Consider the following 21,022-nt stretch of genomic DNA (forward strand, 5'->3'; position numbering starts at 1 on the left):
GAATTAGAAATAAGAGGGGCAACTGGGTGGCTCCGTCGGCTGAGCATCCGACTTCAGCTCAGGTCATGATCTCGCGGTTTGTGAGTTTGGGCCCAGCATTGGGCTCTGTGCTGACTGCTCAGAGCCTGGAGCCTGCTGCTGACTCTGTGTCCTCTCTCTCTGCCTGTCTCTCCCCTGCTCATGCTCTGTCTCTCTCTCTCTCTCTCTCTCTCTCTCTCTCTCTCTCAAAAATAAACATTAAAATTAAAACAAAAAAGAAATAAGAGATCAATAGTTTAAGGTCCTTGGGATTATTCAGGAGGATTGTAAAGCTACTAAGTAGAGATTATGTTAAGTTAAACAAACACTTTAAAAAATTATGGCAATCAAACATGTATGTCTACCACTCTGCATTCAAACAGTAGAGAATATATAATAAAATATAATAAAATGCTTATAGAGCTCTTGATGATTAGAAAAAGATGCAAGTCGGGGCGCCTGGGTGGCTCAGTCGGTTAAGCCGCTGACTTCGGCTCAGGTCGTGATCTCACGGTCCATGAGTTCGAGCCCTGCATCAGGCTCTGTGCTGACAGCTCAGAGCCTGGAGCCTATTTCCGATTCTGTGTCTCACTCTCTCTCTGACCCTCCCCTGTTCATGCTCTGTCTCTCTCTGTCTCAAAAATAAATAAACATTAAAAAAAAAAAAAAAGAATGAAAAAGATCCAAGTCTCAACAAAAACCAGACAATTAATATGCAGTGGGAAAAAGACAGCTTCTTCAAAAAATGGCGTTGGGAAACTGGACAGCTACATGCAAAAGAATTAAACTGGACCACTTTTTTTACACCATACACAAAAATAAACTCAAAATACATTAAAGATCTATATGTGAGATGGGAAACCAAAAAAATTCTAGAAGAGAGCTTAGGCAGTAATTTCTCTGACACTGGCTGTAACAATATCTTTCTAGATAGATATCTTGAGATAAGGGAAACAAAAGCAACAATAAATATTGGGACTACATCAAAATGAAAAGCTTCTGCACAGTGAAGAAAACCATCAACAAAATGAAAAGACAACCTACTGAATGGGAGAAGATACTTGCAAATGACATATCCAATAAAGGGTTAGTATCCAAAATATATAAAGAACCTATATAACTCAACATCCAAAAAACAAGTTATCCAATTTAAAAATGGGTAGAAGACATAAATAGATATTTCTCCAAAGAAGACATCCAGATGGCCAACAGACAAATGAAAAGACACTCAACATCACTCATCATCAGGGAAATGCAAATAAAAATCACAATGAGGTATCACCTCACACTGGTCAGAATGGCTAAAATCAAAAACACAAGAAACAACAAGTGTTGGCAAGGATGTAGAGAGAAAGGAACCATTGTGCACTGTTGGTGGGAATGCAAACTGGTGTAGTCACTCTGGAAAACAGTACAGAGGTTCCTCAAAGAATTAAAAATTGAACTACCCTATAATCCAGTAATCACACTACTGGGTATATAACCCTACAAATACAAAAACGCTAATTCAAAGGGATACATATACACTATGTTTATCATAGAATTATAGGTACATATTATATACATATATGATATATATACACATACTACATATACACATATACACATACTTACATATATATACACATATATAAAGGAATATTATTGAGCCATAAAAAAGAATGAAATCTTGCCGTTTACAATGATTGACATGGATAAAGCTAGACAGTATAATGCTAAGCAAAATAAGTCAGTCAGAGAAATACAAATACCATATGATCTCACTCATATGTGGAACTTAAGAAACAAAACAAATAAGCAAAATTTTAAAAAAGTGAGAGAGAGAGAGACAAACCAAGAAACAGACTCTTAACTATAAAGACAAACTGATGGTTGTCAGAGGGGAGGTGGGTGAGAGATGGATGAAATAGGTGATGGGGATCAAGGACTGCATTGGTCGTGATGTATGTATGGTATTGTATGGAATTGTTGACTCATTGTATTGTACACACGAAAGTAATATAACACAGTATGTTAACTAACTGGAAATGAGATGAAAGGAGAAAAGATGAGATGAAATAAATAAAATTAAATAAATCAATATCAAAAAGAGAAACCCCAAAAATGTCTTTTAAAAGTGGAAAATTTGAAACATACTTTTAAATAATTGATAGATCAAAAAAAGTCATGATTGAAATTTCAATATAATAACTTTATGATAATATGATTACCAAAATTGGTGAGATGAAGGGATTTACAGTCTTAAATAAATTGGAAAATAAGAAAGATTGAAAAATTAATACACTAGGAATCCAATTCAAAGAGTTATAAAAAGAGGAAATGGAAAAATCTAAAGATAGGTGAAGACTGAATCAGTAGTAACAGATTTTGCCAAGCCCAATTTTGCTGGATACTTCTAATACATTTTCTAAGAACAGGTAACCCCTACCATACACAAATTGTTTTGTAAAATATAAAAAAGGGGTTGCAAGGTCCTCCAGTTCTTTTTATCAGCTTGATAAAACACTGAAACCAAAGATGAACAAGGACAGTATAAGACAGAAAAAAATTATGAACCAATCTCACTTAATACATGTAAATAGAAAAATTATCAATAAAATACTAGCAAACAGAATATGATAAACTACAAAATAATAATACTAAACACCCAGGTAGGGATTATCTCAGAGATGCAAGGATGTTTTAACATTCAAAGATATTTTAATGTAATTCACCACAATATCAATTAAAGGATAAAAACAAATAACTATTTTATTAAATGCAAGAAAAGCTTTTGATCAAATTCAACAGGCATTTATAATTTTTCTTAACATTTATTCATTTTTGAGAGACAGAGAGCAAGTGGGGGAGTAGAGAGAGGGAGACACAGAATCTGAAGCAGGCTCCAGGCTCTAAGCTGTCAACAGAGTCTGATGCAGGGCTCAAACCCACAATCTGTGAGATCATGACCTGAGTTGAAGTCAGATGCTTAACCAACTAAGCCACCCAGGCACCCTCATTCATATTTAACTTTATCAAACTAGAAACAGAAGAAAACTTCTTTAACTTGATAAACGGTATTTATCAAAGACTTGTAACTAACAGTTCCCTTTTTCCTTTAAAGTTCCATACAAACGACACTGCACAAAAATCCTACACAGCAAATACAGAGAGAGAGAAAGAGAAGAGGAAGAAGAGAAGGGAGAAGAAGGGGGTAGGGAGAAGTAGAAAGAGGAAAAAGAGAAGAGAGAGAAAAGAAAGAAGGAAAGGAAAGAGAAAAATAAAAAGAAGAAAAGAAAGAGAAAATAGGAAGAGAGGAAATTAGGGGGGAAAAGGAGAGAAGTGTGGGAGGAAAATTTTTCCTCAACCCTAATATTCTTCCAGCTGGTCTGAGAATTAAACTGACATGAGACAGATTAACATAAAATCAAATTTAATTTCATACCTATAGGAGCTCCACATATGAGAGGTTCGAAGACAGAAAAATAAAATTAGGTATATACACCATCCTAGGGAATGGGATAGGGGCCTGGAGCTTCAAAGGGAAGAGGGAAATTTACAGAGCAGTAAGAAGGGCAGATGTTTGGATGCAAAAATCCTCAATAAGATATTAGCCAACCAGACCCAACAATACATTAAAAAAATTATTCACCACAACCAAGTGGGATTTAAACCTGGGATGCAGGACTGGTTCAATATCCTCAAAACAATCAATGTGATTCATCACATCAATAAAAGAAAGAACAAGAACCACATGATCCTCTCAATAGATGCAGAGAAAGCATTTGACAAAATACAGCGTCTTTTCTTGATAAAAACTCTCAAGAAATTAGGAATAGAAGGATCATACCTTGAGATCATAAAAGCCATGTATGAAAGACCCAACTCTAATATCATCCTCAATGGGAAAAAACTGAGAGTTTTCCCCCTAAGGTCGGGAACAAGACAGGGATGTCCACTCTCACCACTGTTATTCAACATAGTATTGGAAGTCTTAGCCTCAGCAATCAGACAACACAAAGAAGTAGAAGGCATCCAAATCGGCCCAGAGGAGGTCAAACTTTCACTCTTCACAGATGACATGATACTCTATACGGAAAACCTAAAAGATTCCACCAAAAATACTGCTAGAACTGATCCATGAATTCAGCAAAGTTGCAGGATATAAAATCATGCACAGAAATCAGTTGCATTCCTATACACCAATAATGAAACAACAGAAAGAGAAATCAAGGAATCGATCCCATTTACAATTACACCAAAACCCATAAAATACCTAGGAATAAACCTAACCAAAGAGGTGAGAAATCTATACATTGAAAGCTGTAGAAAGCTTATGAAAGAAATTGAAGAAGACACAAAAAAATGGAAAAAGATTCCATGCTCCTGGATAGGAAGAACAAATATTGTTAAAATGTCGATACTACCCAAAGCCATCGACATATTCAATGCAACCCCTATCAAAAAAACACCAGCATTCTTCACAGAGCTAGAACAAACAATCCTCAAATTTGTATGGAACCAGAAAAGCCCCTGAATAGCCAAAGCAATCTTGAAAAAGAAAACCAAAGCAGGAGGCATCACAATCTCGGACTTCAAGCTATACTACAAAGCTGTAATCATCAAGACAGTATGGTACTGGCACAAAAACAGACACTCAGATCAAAGCAACAGAATAGAGAACCCAGAAATGGACCCACAAATGTATGGCCAACTAACCTTTGAAAAGGCAGGACAGAATATCCAATGGAATAGACAGTCTCTTCAGCAAATGGTGCTGGGAAAATTGGACAACAACATGCAGAAGAATGAACCTGGACCACTTTCTTACACCATACACAAAAAAAAACTCAAAATGGATGAAAGACCTAAATGTAAGACAGGAAGTCATCAAAATCCTCAAGGAGAAAGCAGGCAAAAACCTCTTTGACCTTGGCCACAACAATTTCTTACTCAACACGTCTCAGGAGGCAAGGGAAACAAAAGCAAAAATGAACTATTGGGACCTCATCAAAATAAAAATCTTCTGCACAGCAAAGGAAACAATAAGCAAAACTAAAAGGCAACCAATGGAATGGGAGAAGATATTTGCAAACAACACATCAGATAAAAGGTTAGTATCCAAAATCTATGAAGAACTTACCAAACTCAACACCCAAAAAACAAACAATCCAGTGAAGAAATGGGCAAAAGACATGAATAGCCACTTCTCCAAAGAAGACATCCAGATGGCCAACCGACACATGAAAAAATGCTCAACATCACTCATCATCAGGGAAACACAAATCAAAACCACACTGAGATACACACCTGTCAGAATGGCTAACATTAACAACTCAGGCAACAACAGATCTTGGCGAGGATGTGGAGAAAGAGGATCTCTTTTGCACTGCTGGTGGGATCATAAGTTGGTGCAGCCACTCTGGAAAACAATATGGATGTTCCTCAAAAAATTAAAAATAGAACTACCCTACGACACAGCAATTGCACTAAGTATTTATCCAAGGGATACAAGTATGTTGTTTCGAAGGGGCCCATGCACCCCATTGTTTATAGCATCATGATCAACAACTTTCCAAAGTATGGAAAGAGCCCAAATGTCCATCGATGGATGAATGGATAAAGAAGATGTGGTATATGTACATATACAATGGAGTATTACTCGGCAATCAAAAAAAAAATGAAATCTTGGCATTTGTAACTACATGGATGGAACTAGAGGGTACTATGCTAAGCAAAATTAGTCAGAGAAAGACAAATATCATATAACTTCACTTATATGAGGACTTTAAGATGCAAAACAGATGAACATAAGGGAAGGGAAGCAAAAATAATATAAAAACAGGGAGAGGGACAAAACATAAGAGACTCTTAAATATGGAGAACAAACAGAGGGTTACTGAAGGGGTTGTGGGAGGGGGGATAGGCTAAATGGGTAAGGGGCATTAAGGAATCTACTCCTGAAATCATTGTTTCACTATATGCTAACTTGGATGTAAATTAAAAAAGTAAATTTAAAAAATAAATAAAAAAATAATATAGTGATAATAACAGCCATGCATCATTGAATGTTTCTCCATAATAATGATAATAAAGTAGTTACTTTTTACAAAAAAAAAAAAAAAAAAGGGCAGATGTTTGGTAATTAGATGTTTGCCCTACCATACACGAGTCACTCATATAAAATTAATCTCCAGTAATAATTCTTATTTTGAGAAAGACTCCCAATTTAGATTCTTCTAGGTAGTTAAGAGAGGGACAAAAGTTTCTCCTGAGTCCTCAGGGTCTTGATTACAGCTTTAATGCAAAACTGTCCGAAAATAAGGTTTACATAGGAAGTGAGAAAAAACTATAAAAAAAGTCTTAAATTTAAACTGAGGCTATACAAGGCTACTAAACACACAATTAATTTACAAAATTCAAGTTTTTTATAGCAGTTACAGCTGTTTAGAAAATGCACTTTATTTTTTTTAAGTTTTATTTTTATATATTTGGAGAGAGAGAGAGAGAGAGAGAGAGAACGGGGGAGGGGCAAAAAGAGAGGGAGACAAAATCCCAAGCAGGCTCCACACTACCAGCACAGAGTCAGATGTAAGGCTTGAATTCATGAACCGTGAGATCAAGACCTGAGACGAAATCAAGAGTCAGATGCTTACTGTACTGAGCCACACTTAAAAGCATCTCACAACACCAACAAAAGTATAAAGTGCCCACAGATAAATCTATAAAAGCTGGATAAGTAATTTTTGAAGAAAAATATAAATCTTGACTAAAGCACATAGAACATTTCCCACAAATTGGGGAGCTATATTTTGTTCATTTTAGAAAATTCAAGAATAATATGTTAATTCATCCCAAATTTCTCTAAAAACTTAGTGTAAATGTCAATCAAAATGAAATTGGAATTGTTTAAAAATTTCTGAAGGTTAACCCAAAATTCAAATTGAATAGTAAAGACCAAGAGTAGCCAAGACAATGTTAAAATAAGAAATCTCATATTTACTGTACCAAATGTCAAGATGGATGATAAAGCTAGAGCAATTCAGATAACATAATTCTGGTTCAGACAAAGATAAATATATTAATGAAATAGAGTAGAGAATTCAGAAATAGCCTGGGCATATACAAAAATTTATATCCAATAAATGTTACTTGATATCAGTTGGTATTACAAGTAAGTAAGGAATGGATGAAGTATTTTAAATTATGCTTTGGTAATGGACTATTAATATTGAAAAAATAATTAAACCTCCACCTCATTCTGTTACCAAAATAAATTTTAGATAGATTGAACACCAAAAGCAAAACTGTAAAACATCTAGAGGAAAATATAGGAGAATGTCTTTATATACAGAGATAGGAAAAGTGTAACTCAAATGAGCAAAATAAATAAATAAATAAAGGATGGGGCACCTGGGTGGCCCAGTCGGGTAAGCATCAACTCTTAGTTTCAGCTCAGGTCATGATCTCACAGTTCATGAGTTCAAGCCCCACATGGGGATCTGTGCTGACAGCATGGAGCCTGCTTAGGATTCTCTCTCTCTCTCTCTCTCTCTCTCTCTCTCTCTCTGCCCCTCCCCACTCAGACTCATGCTCTCTCTCTCTCTCTCTTTCTCAAAATAAATAAATAAGCTTAAAAAAATAAGCAAAGGCATAAAACAAAGGATTAATAATTCAAAATTAGAATTTTGAATTCTATATGGCAAAAATGCATCATTAAAAGGTTTAAATAATAGCACAAATGGAAGACTGTATCAGTAACAAATCCAACCAAAAAAAGGTTAGTAACCAGAATATTTTTTAAAAAGCTATCACACTAATAAGAAAAAAAACAGAAAATTGGGCAAGGGTATAAACAGCGACCTCTAAGAAAAAGTAAGTAAAACAACCTATAAAGTTATGAAAAAATCTTCAACACACATGAAATCAGAGAAATATAAATTAAATCAATAAGACACTTCTCAGCCAAAAGATAAGCAAATATTAAACTTCTATAAAAATTAAGAACATGAAGAAAGAAGGGGCTCCTGGCTGGCTTGGTTGGTACAGCATGTGACTTGATCTCAGGATCATGAGTTCATGCCCCACGTTAGGCATGGAGTCTACCTAAAAAATAATAACGAGGGGCACCTGGGTGGCTCAGTCGGTTGAGCGTCCAACTTCGGCTCAGGTCATGATCTCACAGCTCGTGAGTTCGAGCCCCACATTGGGCTCTGTGCTGACAGCTCAGAGTCTGCAGCCTACTTCGGATTCTGTGTCTCCCTCTCTCTCTGCCCCTAACCCACTCACATTCCGTCTCTGTCTCTCTCAAAAATAAATAAACATGAACAAAATAAAAAATAAAAAAGAATAATGATAAAAATTAAAATAATTATTAATTTTTTAAAAAAGAATATGAAAAAAGAAGAAATCACACTCACTGCCACTAGGAGTATATATTGATACTACAAAAAGTGTGAAGTTGATTCATTAATTCCACTTATGGGTATATGCCCAAGGAGATATTTACAGAGCTACTCACTGAAGCATAATTTAAAAATGGACATACTGAAACATCTAAATATTAATGTATGAAAGAACAACTAAGTTATAGCATACTATAACATAGGATTACAGGATAGCAAGTAAAATGAACCACCTCTAAACTGATCATTTTGTTAGCCTTTAGCAGCTTCTTTAAGCTTCTTTTTGCTGCTTTTGTCTTACTCTGTACAATGAAAATACCAATGTCACAAAATGAAATGAAAGAGAGTAATAACGAGTTCAATAGAAGACAAAACACACATGACAGCTCCTATATGACATCTGACTCATTAGAATCTGATACTCTCTTATTTGGGAAAAAGTTATCACTGACATTCTCTGAAAGAGGGATAGGAATGGGGTATTTGACTTGATTTTTAAAGTAAATATTTACTAAAACCTCTTTAAAAATGAAAAGATCAGCTAAATAGAAATGAAGATTAAGTAATCAAATGAGGCCCTAGCTCCCATTAGAGTCTCATAAAGGAGGCTCTAGTAACATGAATCTACCAACATATCTCATTCCAAAATACTTACATGCTCAGGACCAATTGTTAATTAGAAAAATACAATGAGACAGAAATTATACTGAGGCAGCCTATAAAGTTATTATAACTTTTCACTATTTTCAGTTTTTATTTTGTGCTGAGTGGGGGCTTCAGATGACTCCAAGCAAATAGGAAAATTGGGAACCGTATTTTTCAATAGTGTCTTTAAAAAAAAAACACCTTTTTTTAAGTTTACTTCTTCTGAGAGAGAGAGAGACAGCACAAGCAGGGGAGGGTCAGAGAGAGAGAGAAAGAGAGAGAGAATCCCAAGCAGGCTCCAGGATGTCAGCACAGAGACCATTGCTGGGCTCAAACTCACAAACCACGAGATCATGACCTAAGCCCAAACCATGAGATCATGATCTGAGCCAAAACCAAGAGTCAGACGCTCAATAGACTGAACCACCCAAGTGCTCCAGTGTCCTTATATAAGAAGAAAACCATCTTGAACAGTAAGCTTGTTTCCGGGTGCACTATTAAGGTATCTTGAGAAGTCAACTTGGGATATTTTATAGAGGGGATTTTAATCCGAATAGAACTGATTTCCCATAAACTATATGTCTGTCAACCTTCACAAGAGATAGAGGGACATTTGAAGTTAGATCACAAAGTGAGTTTGGGAAAATCCTCAACAACATCCTGAAGGACCTAACAAGTGACAGAAGAGAAAACAAGCCCCCAGTGTTTGGACACAGCCTACAAGACCCTTGCAATTAATCCTGCAGTCCTTAATACAATATTGACAATAAACAAACAAAAAATTGTAAAGATTCTGCAAAAACAATCAATGATACTCAAGTAAAGCCAAAACAGATCAAAAACTAAATTAATTACTCAGCTAGTAAATATCTATGACAACTTGTGGAGGTGAAGATAAATACATTGGTGAGCACTGGATAATGGGTGTTCACTTGGAAGAGGAACTTCTTGAAAAAAGATCTGCCATAAACTAATTACCCTGATTCCATAATGCTAAAAGGTGCTTCAAGTTATACTGAGGAAATAAACCAGCCATATTTAGTAATAAGAATAAAAAAAATTCAGTAAAAGTCCATAAATACTTCCCTCATAACATTTCTCCCCAACTACAGTTGTGAGGCACAAAGATTATTCAAAGCAATAGACTTGCAAAGCCTATTTTAGGAAATAATTGCATTTATTAATAAGAGGTTTTAAAATGTCTTCAGTACTAGAATTCACTTTCAAATGCAAAACATAAAGAAAGCCAATTAATATATCTACAAAGGATATGATAGAATATATACTTAACTCATTTTATGTGTTTTAGTAATAAAAATAATTTATCATCAGAAACATTAAATAAATTCATACTATATTTAATATTAAGCTGTTCACAAATCTTTCCTGCAACTTATACTAAGAAGACTAGCAGCAACAAGGCTAATACAGAAATATCAAGACATGTCGACAAGCTGAAGAAGAGGCATCCAGTCATTTTCCTTCCCCAGAGCATCCAATCTAATGTTCAACACACAAGAGGTGTTTAATAATATTCACTGATATGAGCAGGATACTTGTTAAGAAACATTTTGAAAACTGAGTTAATATTTTATTACCATTTACTTATATTAATAATAAAGCAATTAATAAAAGTTATGATAATAATTCATCTTTACTAAAGTTTTCCTCTCCAGTACATAATCCTGTATTTTAAAAAAAAGAATTGTAAACTAACTCCACTCTAAATATCTATAGTTTAAGTTACAAAACTCAAAAATTATAAGAAAAATAGCACAATTTGAGAATTTAATGAAGAAAAAGTAGTCTATACCACCATCTAGTGGCCTCAGAATATAACGGTACTAAGAAAAGTACTTACCCAGGAACGTCCCCACAATAAAAGCATGGAGTCTACATGCAGAGCTACTGCCCTCCTACTCAGTTGAGACAGCACTGGATCCACTTCTCCTGCTTCCTACTGCAGATCTGCATGAACCTGACCTTTGGACAAAATCACGCAGGAACACCATCATGTGGATTGTTGCCTTTGCCCACCTCATATAATTTCCTCCACCCTTTAACTGATTCCTATTGGTTACATTCATTAAAACAAATGGGAAATAATTAAAAAATTGGTCAGAAAAAACTCATATGCTGCGATTATAGTATAAAATTGTAAAAGAGTTTGTCTTGTACTGTTTAGTAAAAATAAACATGTTCATATCTTATGACAATTCCACTCCTAGGTAGATAAACTAGAACAGTGGTTCATAATTTCCAGTACACAGATCCCCAAGGGTTCTAGGTATAGAATTCACAGGGTCTGGTAACTTGAATGAAAAAAAATTACACATTTAATACCACCTACTTCTAACTGAAAATAAGCATTTCCTTTGAATATGAAATGTAGGCAACAAATCATAATATTATTAGCAAGACTGGAGACTTTGTAACCAATAAAAATCATAGATAAAAATCAACAGATCAAAATTTCTTATATGCTTATCGTTAATTCAAAGTTATATCTCATATATACTGAAAGACCTTGCAATTTAGTATCCTAATAAACAAGTATGTCTATTTCTTTTTGAAGATTTGCTTTTATGTTTTCCAGATTTTTGACATATAATTGACATATAATATTGTATAAGTTTAAGGTTACAATGAGATGGTTTAATATACATATGTACTGCAAAATGATTACCACAGTAAGGTTAACATATTCATCACCTCACATGATTACCTTTGTAGGTATGTGTGTGTTGAGAACTTTTTTTTTAAGTTTATTTATTTTGGGAGAGAGACACATTGTGATCAGGGAAAGGGCAGAACAAGAGGGAGACAGAATCCCAAGCAGGCTGCACTGTCAGTGTGGAGCCCAATGGAGGAGTCAAACTCAAGAACCATGAAATCATGACCTGAGTCAAAATCACGAGTCAGACGCTCAACTGACTGAATCACCCAGGTGCCCTGAGAACTTTTCAAATCTAGTCTCTCAACAATTTTCAAGTGTATAATATCTTAATGACTCTAGTTCAATTTGTTTTCTTTGCACGCTTCTTTGCAATTTCTTTGTAACCCTATTCATTTGTTATACCTTTAAAAACACCTGGAGATCATAGACTCACAAGATTTCCAAAGGGTTTTAAAACACAAAAAAGGCTTAGAATGTCTGCCTTGAAGAAATACTTTCATTGGAACCAGGAGACATCCACAGAGTCAAACAGCTTTGCCCATATAGTCAAATGGACAAATAAATTAAGGTATAGAATAGTATACAGGAGAAATAAATTACTACAACTATATTAACATGGGTGATTTTCAAAAGCCTGAAGTTAAATCTAAGAATTATGTAACAAAATAATAAAAATAATGATTCCATTTAAAGAAATTTCTAAAATAGACCAACCAAAACAATACATTGTATAGTCTTATTTACAAACGTAAACTTTAAAGAAAATCAGTGTAATGATTAACACAAAATTCAAGATCATAGTTACTTCAGGGAGATCAGGGAGGGTGTTATTGGGAAAATGGTACCATGAAAGAACATGTAATGAGCTTCTAGGTTACTATAAATATTTTATCCCCTGAGCTTGGTGGCAGGGGCACAGATGTTCATTTTATTATTTTTTTAAAGTGTACAGATATATGAAATATACTTGCGTACCTATGTTAAAGGCTTCATGTTACCTCCTTATGTCATGTCTGTCCATCCAATCTAAATAACTAAGTAGTTGCCCTATATCACGTTAGCCTATTTTAAAAATCCAGTTATTCTGGTTGGACTCCTCTATCTTTGAACTACCTGTCCTTTGAACTTTTTATCAGAAGTTTAGGATATCTAATAATGTTCAAAATGCTTAACCTATATATTTTTCAGGCATTTTAGGGATATGTAAAAAAACAGTCACAGAAAAATATTATATTTTAAATGCTGTTTAGAGGCTATTTTCCATTCCAAATCTAAAACTACCTTACAGATCACAGATCTTTTAAAAATAAATGGTAGTCTCAACAAACTCAAAAAAAATCAAAGTCATACCATGAATCTTATCTGACAACAATGCTATGAATCAAGAAATCAATCACAAGAAAAAAATCTGGAAAGAGCACGAATACATGGAGGTTAAATAACATGCTACTAAACAATGAATGGGTCAACCAAGAAATCAAAGAAGAAATCAAAATTACAAGGAAACAAATAAAAATGAAAACACAACAATCCAAAATCTTTGGGATGTAGTAAAAGTGTTTCTAATGGAAGTTTATAGCAAAAGAGGCTTAACTCAAAAAGCAAGAAAAATCACAAATGAACAACATAACCTTACACCAAAAGGAGCAGAAAAAAAAAAACTCAAACCCAGCAAAAGGAAGGAAATAATAAAGATTAGAGTAGAAATAAATGATATAGAAACAACAAATGACAACAACAACAACAAAAAAAAACACAATAGAACAGATTGATGAAATCAAGAGCTAGTTCTTTGAAAAGGCCAATAAAATTGATAAACCTCTAGCCAGACACATGAAAAAGAGAGAGAGAAAACCTAAATAAATAAAATCACCAATTAAAAAAGAGAAATAACAACCAACACCACAGAAATACAATTAAAAGAGAATATTATGAAAATCTATATGGTAACAAATTGGACAACTTAGAAGAAATGGATATTTCTAGAAACATACAACCTAACAAAACTAAAGAAGAAATAGAAAATGTGAGCAGACCAATTACCAGCAAAGAAATTGAATCAGCAACCAGAAAAACTCCCAAAAAACAAAAGTCCAGGACCAGACTGCTTCACAGGAAAATTCTACCAAATATTTCAAGGAGTTAATGCTGATTCTTCTCAAACTAATCCAAAAAATAGAAGAGGAAAAAGGGGCACCTGGGTGGCTCAGTCAGTTGAGTGTCCATCATGATCTCACGGCTCATGAGTTTGAACCCCAAAACAGGCTCTCTGCTGTCAGCACAGAACCCTCTTCGGATACTCTGTCTCCCTCTCTCTCTCTCTGTCCCTCCCCAGCTCATTCTCTCTCTCTCCCAAAATATATAAGTAAACTTAAAAAAAAAGGAGGAGGAGAGAAGAGGAAGGAAAATCTCTGAATTCATTCTATGAGACCAGTATCACCCTGGTACCAAAACTGGATAAAGACACCAAACAAAGAATACTACTGTCAATATTTATCATGACTATGGGGGCGCCTGGGTGGCTCAGTCAGTTAAGCATCCAGCTTCAGCTCAGGTCATGATCCCACCATTTGTGAGTTTGAGCCCTGCATTGGGTTCTGTGCTGACAGCTCAGAGCCTGGATCCTGCTTCGGATCCTGCTTCAGATACTGCTTAGATTCTCTCTCTCTCTCTCTCTCTCTCTCTCTCTCTCTCTCTACCCCTCCCCTGCTCGTTCTCTGTCTCTCTCTCAAAAAGAAATGAACATTAAAAAAATTATCCTGACTAAAGATGCAAAAATCCTCAACAAAATATTAGCAAACTGAATCCAACACTACATTAAAATAATCATACACCATGATCAAGTGAGATGTATTCCAGGATCCAAGGGTGGATGGTTCAATACTTGGAAAACAATGAAAGTAGTATGTCACATAAATAAGAGAAAGGATAAAAACCCTATGATCATTTCAATAGATGTATAAAAAACATTTGACAAAGTACAACATCTATTCATGATAAAAACCCTCAACAAAGTAGGTTTAGAGGGAACAAATCTCAACCTAATAATGGCCATATATTAAAAACTCACAGCTGACATAATCCTTAATAGGGAACAGCAGAGCGCTTTTCTAAGATCAGGAACAAGACAAGGATGTCCACTCTCATCACTTTTATTCAACACAGAATTGGAAATCCCAGACACAGCAACTGGACAACTAAAACAAATAAAAGTTATCCAAATTAGTAATGAAGAAGTAAAACTCTCACTCTTTGCAGATAACATGATATAAAAAATAGAAAACCCTAAAAACTCCATCAAAAACCATTAGAACTGATAAATGAATACAGTAAAGTCACAGGATACAAAATCAATATACAGAAATCTATTGCATCCCTATACACTAAAAATAAAGCACCAGAAAGTGAAATTAAGAAAACAGTCCCATTTAGAACTGCACCAAAAACAGTAAAATATCTGGGAATAAACATAACCAATGAGGTGAAAGACTTGTACTCTGAAAACTATAAAACATTGATGAAAGAAATTCAGGATGACACAAGGAAATGTAATGACATTCCATGCTCATGGGTTGGAAGAACAAATATTATTTTTTTTCAATATATTAAATTTATTGTCAAATTGGTTTCAACAATTTGGTTTCAACAACACCCAGTGCTCATCCCAAAAGGTGCCCTCCTCAATACCCATCACCCACCCTCCCCTCCCTCCCACCCCCCATCAACCCTCAGTTTGTTCTCAGTTTTTAAGAGTCTCTTATGCTTGAAGAAATATTGTTAAAATGTGTATGCTACCCAAAGCAATCTACATATTTAATGCAATCCCCATCAAAATACTAATAAAAATTTTTATAGAACTAGAATAAATAATTCTAAGATTTCTATGGAACCACAAAAGACCTGAATATCCAAAGCAATCTTGAAAACCAAAAACAAAACTGAAGTTAGCACAATTCCAGATTTCAAGCAGTAATAATTTAAAAGGTATGGTATTGGCATAAAAACAGACACATAGATAAATGGAATAGAATATAAACACAGAAATAAACCCACAAGTATATGGCCAATTAATCCTGCACAAAGGAGGAAAAAACATACAATGGGAAAAAGACAGTCTCTTCAACAAATGGTGTTGGGAACACTGGACAGCTACATGCAAAAGAATGAAACTAGACCACTTTCTTTCACCATAGAAAAAAATAAACTCATTAAAGACCTAAATGTGAAACAGGAAACCATAAAAAACCTTGAAGAGAGCACAAGCAATAATTTCTCTGACGTTGGCCATACCAACATTTTTCTAGATAGATTCCCTAAGGTAAGAGAAACAAAAGCAAAAATAACTACTGGGACTATATCAAAATAAAAAGCTTCTGCACAGTGAAAGAAACAATCAACAAAACTAAAAGACAATCTAATGAATGTGAGAAGATATCTGCAAATGATATATCCAATAAAAGGTTAGTATCCAAAATATGTAAAGAGCCTATACAACTCAGCACCCCAAAACAAATAATCCAATTTTTAAAAAAAGGGGTAGAAGACACGAACAGATGATTCTCCAAAGAAGACAACCAGATGGCCAACAGACACATGAAAAGATGCTTAACATCACTCATCATCAGGGAAATGCAAATCAAAACCACAATGAAGTGTCACCTCACACCAGTCATAATGGCTAAAATCAAAAACAAAAGAAATAAGTTTTGGCAAGGACATGGAGAAAAAGGAACCATTGTGCACTATAGGTGGGAATGCAAACTGACGCAGCCACTGTGCAAAACAGTATGGAGTTTCCACAAAAAGATAAAAATTGAACTACCCTACAATCCAGCAATCACACTACTGGGTATTTACCCCCAAATATACAAAAACACTAATTCAAAGGGATACATGCACCCTATATTTACTGAAGCATTATTTACAATAGTCAGGTTATGGAAGCAGCCCAAGTGTCCATCAACAAATGAATCGATAAACATGTGGTCTGCTGTGTGTGTGTGTGTGTGTACATGTATGTATGTATGTGTATATATATACCTGTGTGTATGTGTATGTGTGTACACACACATACACACACACACACATATGCACACAATGGAATATTACTGAGCCATAAAAAGGAATGAAATCTTCCCATCAGTCAAAGACAAATACCATATAATCTCACTGTGGAATTTAAGAAACAAATGAGCAAAGAAAAAAGAGAGAGAGAAACCAAGAAACAGACTCTTAACTGTAGAGAACAAACTGATGGTGGCCAGAGGGTACATGGGTAAGGAGATGGGTAAAACAGGTGATGGAGATTAAATAGTACACTTAGCATGATGAAATAAAATTTTATACACACACACACACGTCTATATAAAGAAAAAAGAAAAAAGAAAAAAAAATCAGGACACCTGGGTGGCTCAGTTGGTTGAGCATCCGACTTCAGCTCAGGTCATGATGTCATGGTTTGTGGGTTCAAGCCCCACGTTGGGCTCTGTGCTGACAGCTCAGAGCCTGGAGCCTGCTTCCGATTCTGTGTCTCCCTCTCTCTATGTCCCACCCTGCTCCCTCTCTCTCTCTCTCTCTCTTTCAAAAATAAACAAACATTAAAAATTTTTAAATAAATAAATGGTAGACAACTTGTTTTACAATCTGCCTTTAAACCTTGGCTGGGCCACTTAGCAGCAGCGAACCTGGGGAAATTATTTAATCTCTCAGAGTCTGACCTTTCTCATTTATAAATTGAGATAAAGCTTAACTTACAGCATTTTGAGAATAATTAAAACCTATGAGAAACTGAATAGGCTGTTTTAGGTGGCTAATATCATTTAACAATATTTATCTATCTCTAAGTTGTAGCTGTGAATTTTACTCCCATCTTGTAAGCATTTTCCTTTCAGAAATTCTACTTGGAAGTTCTATCTTTCTGTTGGCTATGAGCAATTAACAATAAGGCTCTAGGGGATGGCAAAGCCAAAAAGTGGAAGAACTCTGTGTCCTTAATTTATCATGTGTAGAAGAGCTGCCTACCTACTAGGAAAACTCACTTCAGATTCTTATAAAAAATAAAATCCTGTAATGTCTGAGTCATAATATACTTTTCCTGTCAATTTGTAAAAGCAAATTAGCCTACACTATTTAATATACTCTTGAAAAATACTACCAAATATTGCATCTCTGGCCTCCTTCTCTCCTCAGCTTCAGGAACCTGACAACAAGGATGATACCTCAGAGATGAGACACTGAGTTTCCTTGCAAGGGAAACTCACTAGACAAGAGAAATAACTTACAGATAATAACAGTTGAGGTGAGGGAGGTCGACTCAAGGTCCAGTCATATCACATTACAGTAAAACCCATTACTTAAAAAAAATTGTTTCTAAAGTTTATTTTTATTTATTTTGAGAGATAGAGAGCAAGTGGGGGAGAGGAAGAGAGGGAGAGGGAAACAGAACCCCCAGCAGGGTCCACACTGCTGGCACAGAGCCCGATGCAGGGCTTGAACCCACGAACAGTGAGATAATGACCTGAACCAAAACCAAGAGCTGCTTGCTTAATTGACTGAGCCACCACCCAGGCACCCCCAGTAAAGCCCATTACTTGACAAAACCTACCCATACTCATATAGCTCTTAATTTTTGTCTCAATCCAAATATATGCTGATGGACATGGGTCGTGAAACAATGAATTTTTTGTAATTTAAGCATTTTCCAATTGAGAGACTCTACTGAAATAATGGATGAAAAAAACCTATTCCAAGGGACCCTATGGTGAAACTTCAGAATATCAGGGAAAATGAGAAAAATATAAAACCTTCCATGGAGAAACAAGTCACATACCAAAAAATCAGGAATCAGAGTGACAATTTCTTACTAGAAGTATAATGCAAGGAAGGATTACCTTTAAAAATATGAGGAAAAATCAGGGGCACCTGGGTGGTTCAGTCGGTTAAGCGTCTGACTTGGGCTCAGGTCATGATCTCACACTCTGTGAGCTCAAGCCCGCATCGGGCTCTGTGCTGACAGTTCAGAGCCTGGAGCCTGTTTCAGATTCTGTGTCTCCCTCTCTTTCTGCCCCTCCCCTGCTCATGCTCTGTCTCTCTCTGTCTCAAAAATAAATACATTAAAAAAATATATGAGGAAAAATTATTTCCAATGTAGAATTTTATATCCAAACTATCAGTTAAGAGGATTGATAAAATAAGGACATTTTTAGAGGTGAAGTCCTCAAAAGTTTAATTCCCATGTACCTTCTCCAAAAATTAGGAGTAAAAAAAAAGAAAAAAGATCTTGTTAACAGGATGTGCAACACAAGGCAAATGATACTCCCCAGATTATCAGTGAAAGGAGATCCCAGAAGTTCAATCAGGTCATTTTAGCAAACAATTAGCCCACACTGGAGCAGGAGAACAAAGAACTCCCAAAAGAAACTCTATTAGATGAAACTGATAAGCTGATTAAGAGGTTTCATCACATTGAGAAAAAATGTATACTTTTGGCAAAGAATTTGGTGATTGGTGATAAGCATAAGGAAAACAAGACAAACGAAAGAGAAAGAAAAATAAAGTAGTCACCCTTCTACTGCCAGTTACAGGTTTAAGCCACATAACAGTAGCTTAAACTAGAAGATGATTTATCTTATAAAGGAAGTCCCAACAGAGACAGGTGGTCCAGGACTCCTAGCATGGTGTTCCATATGGTGTCAGAACCTAGGCTTCTTCCCTCTTGTTCCCTCTCCAGCAGTGGCTTCTACCTCACAGCTTATCCCCCCACATCCACATTCCAGCATGTCAAAATATGAGACAAAGTTGGGAACCACCCTTCCTACACTGCTTTAAGATCTCTTACAACAGGTCATAAATCTGCTAACACATCACACTAGCCAGGACTTAGTCACATGACTGCACCAACCTATGTGGGTTCCACTGCCAATTTTTTAAAAAGAGGGTGGATGATAAATGGCTAACAGTCTCTGCTACCTCCCTCCAGCACTTTCTGTTCTCCATGTTATATTGTTCTTCCTCACAGTATTTATTAACCTCTGATATATTTTCTCTTCATTTGTTTGCTTCCCGTAACCTTTCGGTTCTAAAAGGTTGAACTCTGGACACCAGTTTCTGGAAATGTTCCTTAAACATAAAAGAAATGTAATAAATATGTGTTGAATGAGTGAATGAACTGTTAATTCCAGGGGGCATTAAGTCTAAGAAAATCAATTTAAACATTACAGATCCAGTCTGGGTACAGATGATGGGGTTTTTTGGTCTACATTAGTTAGAAATGGATGTCCATCATCCAGAAAAACAGACTCAATCCCCCCTGGAATTATAATTTTTAAAAGTCTACTTTCCAATATCTCTGAATAGATCATTGAAAAGTCACTTCACAAGGCACCATTAATTCCCTAGACCTAATAAGCAATGACAGTGTTTGCAATAATGTAATTAACAAGAATTTTAACATTAAACATAATGTAAATTAATGTAACAACTAACTGTTTTTAATGTAAGTATCATTAGATGCTGGGAAGAGTATTATTTAGACGGAGTGGTACATAAGAGACTTAAATCCTCTTCTTGCATAAAAGTAAGTCAACAGATACTTTCTGTAACTGAAAAACTCAAGAAACAGCAGAATGTGCCTATTATTTAAAAATATAGAAACGGGCATTAGAAAAAACAACTTGAAATGCTGGTGTTATTTTGGTAACCAAAACCAGAGAAAGGGTCTACTGACTAAACTAGATCAGAGGTCAGCTGTTTTAGTTTTAAGGCTTACAGAATTATCTAGTTTTGAACAGTTTACTTTTTCACGTCTGGTTCGGTGCCCTCATTCTTCTGAGCTCCTGGGAAATGCAATTTGGAATCATTAAGAGCCTTACAAGCTCATGCTGCGGTGGCAATTAGAGAACCACCATGCATTTAATGAGAAGTGAAGCCTCCCTGGTCTTGACGTTTAAGTCACCCCGACTAAAAATGAACAAGGACAAAAACCTCCACGATTTTCAACGCACAGCATTATAATATGCACGCATCATACTTCCTTCTCAAAGGACAAACTCACATTCTGCGCACGAACTTTAAGAACTGTGCGTAACCGCGCGTGGAGACTAGCTGATGGGCTCAGAAAGGTGGCACAGGAACGCTCTCCGCGTTCAGCTAATCCTAACGCCCCTCTGACGTTTGGGTGAGAACGTCTGAGGAAACAAACGTTGGGCCGGAGGGGGCAGGGGCCCGAACGTGACGCCCACGGACGACGCCAGCCAACCGGGCGGTGCCGCCGCGCCTCCCGGCACCAGAGGCGGAGCTG

The 21,022-nt window shown here is 35.7% G+C and overlaps 1 protein-coding gene across 3 annotated transcripts in view; it reads right to left on the bottom strand.

Annotated features, from left to right (window-relative positions):
• The window catches only part of LOC132663126 (olfactory receptor 13C9), a 205,549-nt gene extending 184,573 nt beyond the window's left edge, over positions 1–20,976 (bottom strand). For all 3 annotated transcript variants that reach the window (XR_013551709.1, XM_078436627.1, XM_078436626.1), the window contains exons 1-2: positions 20,777–20,976; positions 10,909–11,030 (exon numbers count right to left, since the gene is read on the bottom strand). The gene's annotated coding sequence lies outside the window, so the exon portion shown is untranslated. The remainder of the gene's footprint in view (positions 1–10,908; positions 11,031–20,776) is intronic.
• Positions 20,977–21,022: the final 46 nt, after the last annotated feature.

Source organism: Panthera onca, chromosome D4, assembly GCF_046562875.1.
Source record: "Panthera onca isolate mPanOnc1 chromosome D4, mPanOnc1 haplotype 2, whole genome shotgun sequence".
Classification (NCBI taxonomy): domain Eukaryota; kingdom Metazoa; phylum Chordata; class Mammalia; order Carnivora; family Felidae; genus Panthera; species Panthera onca.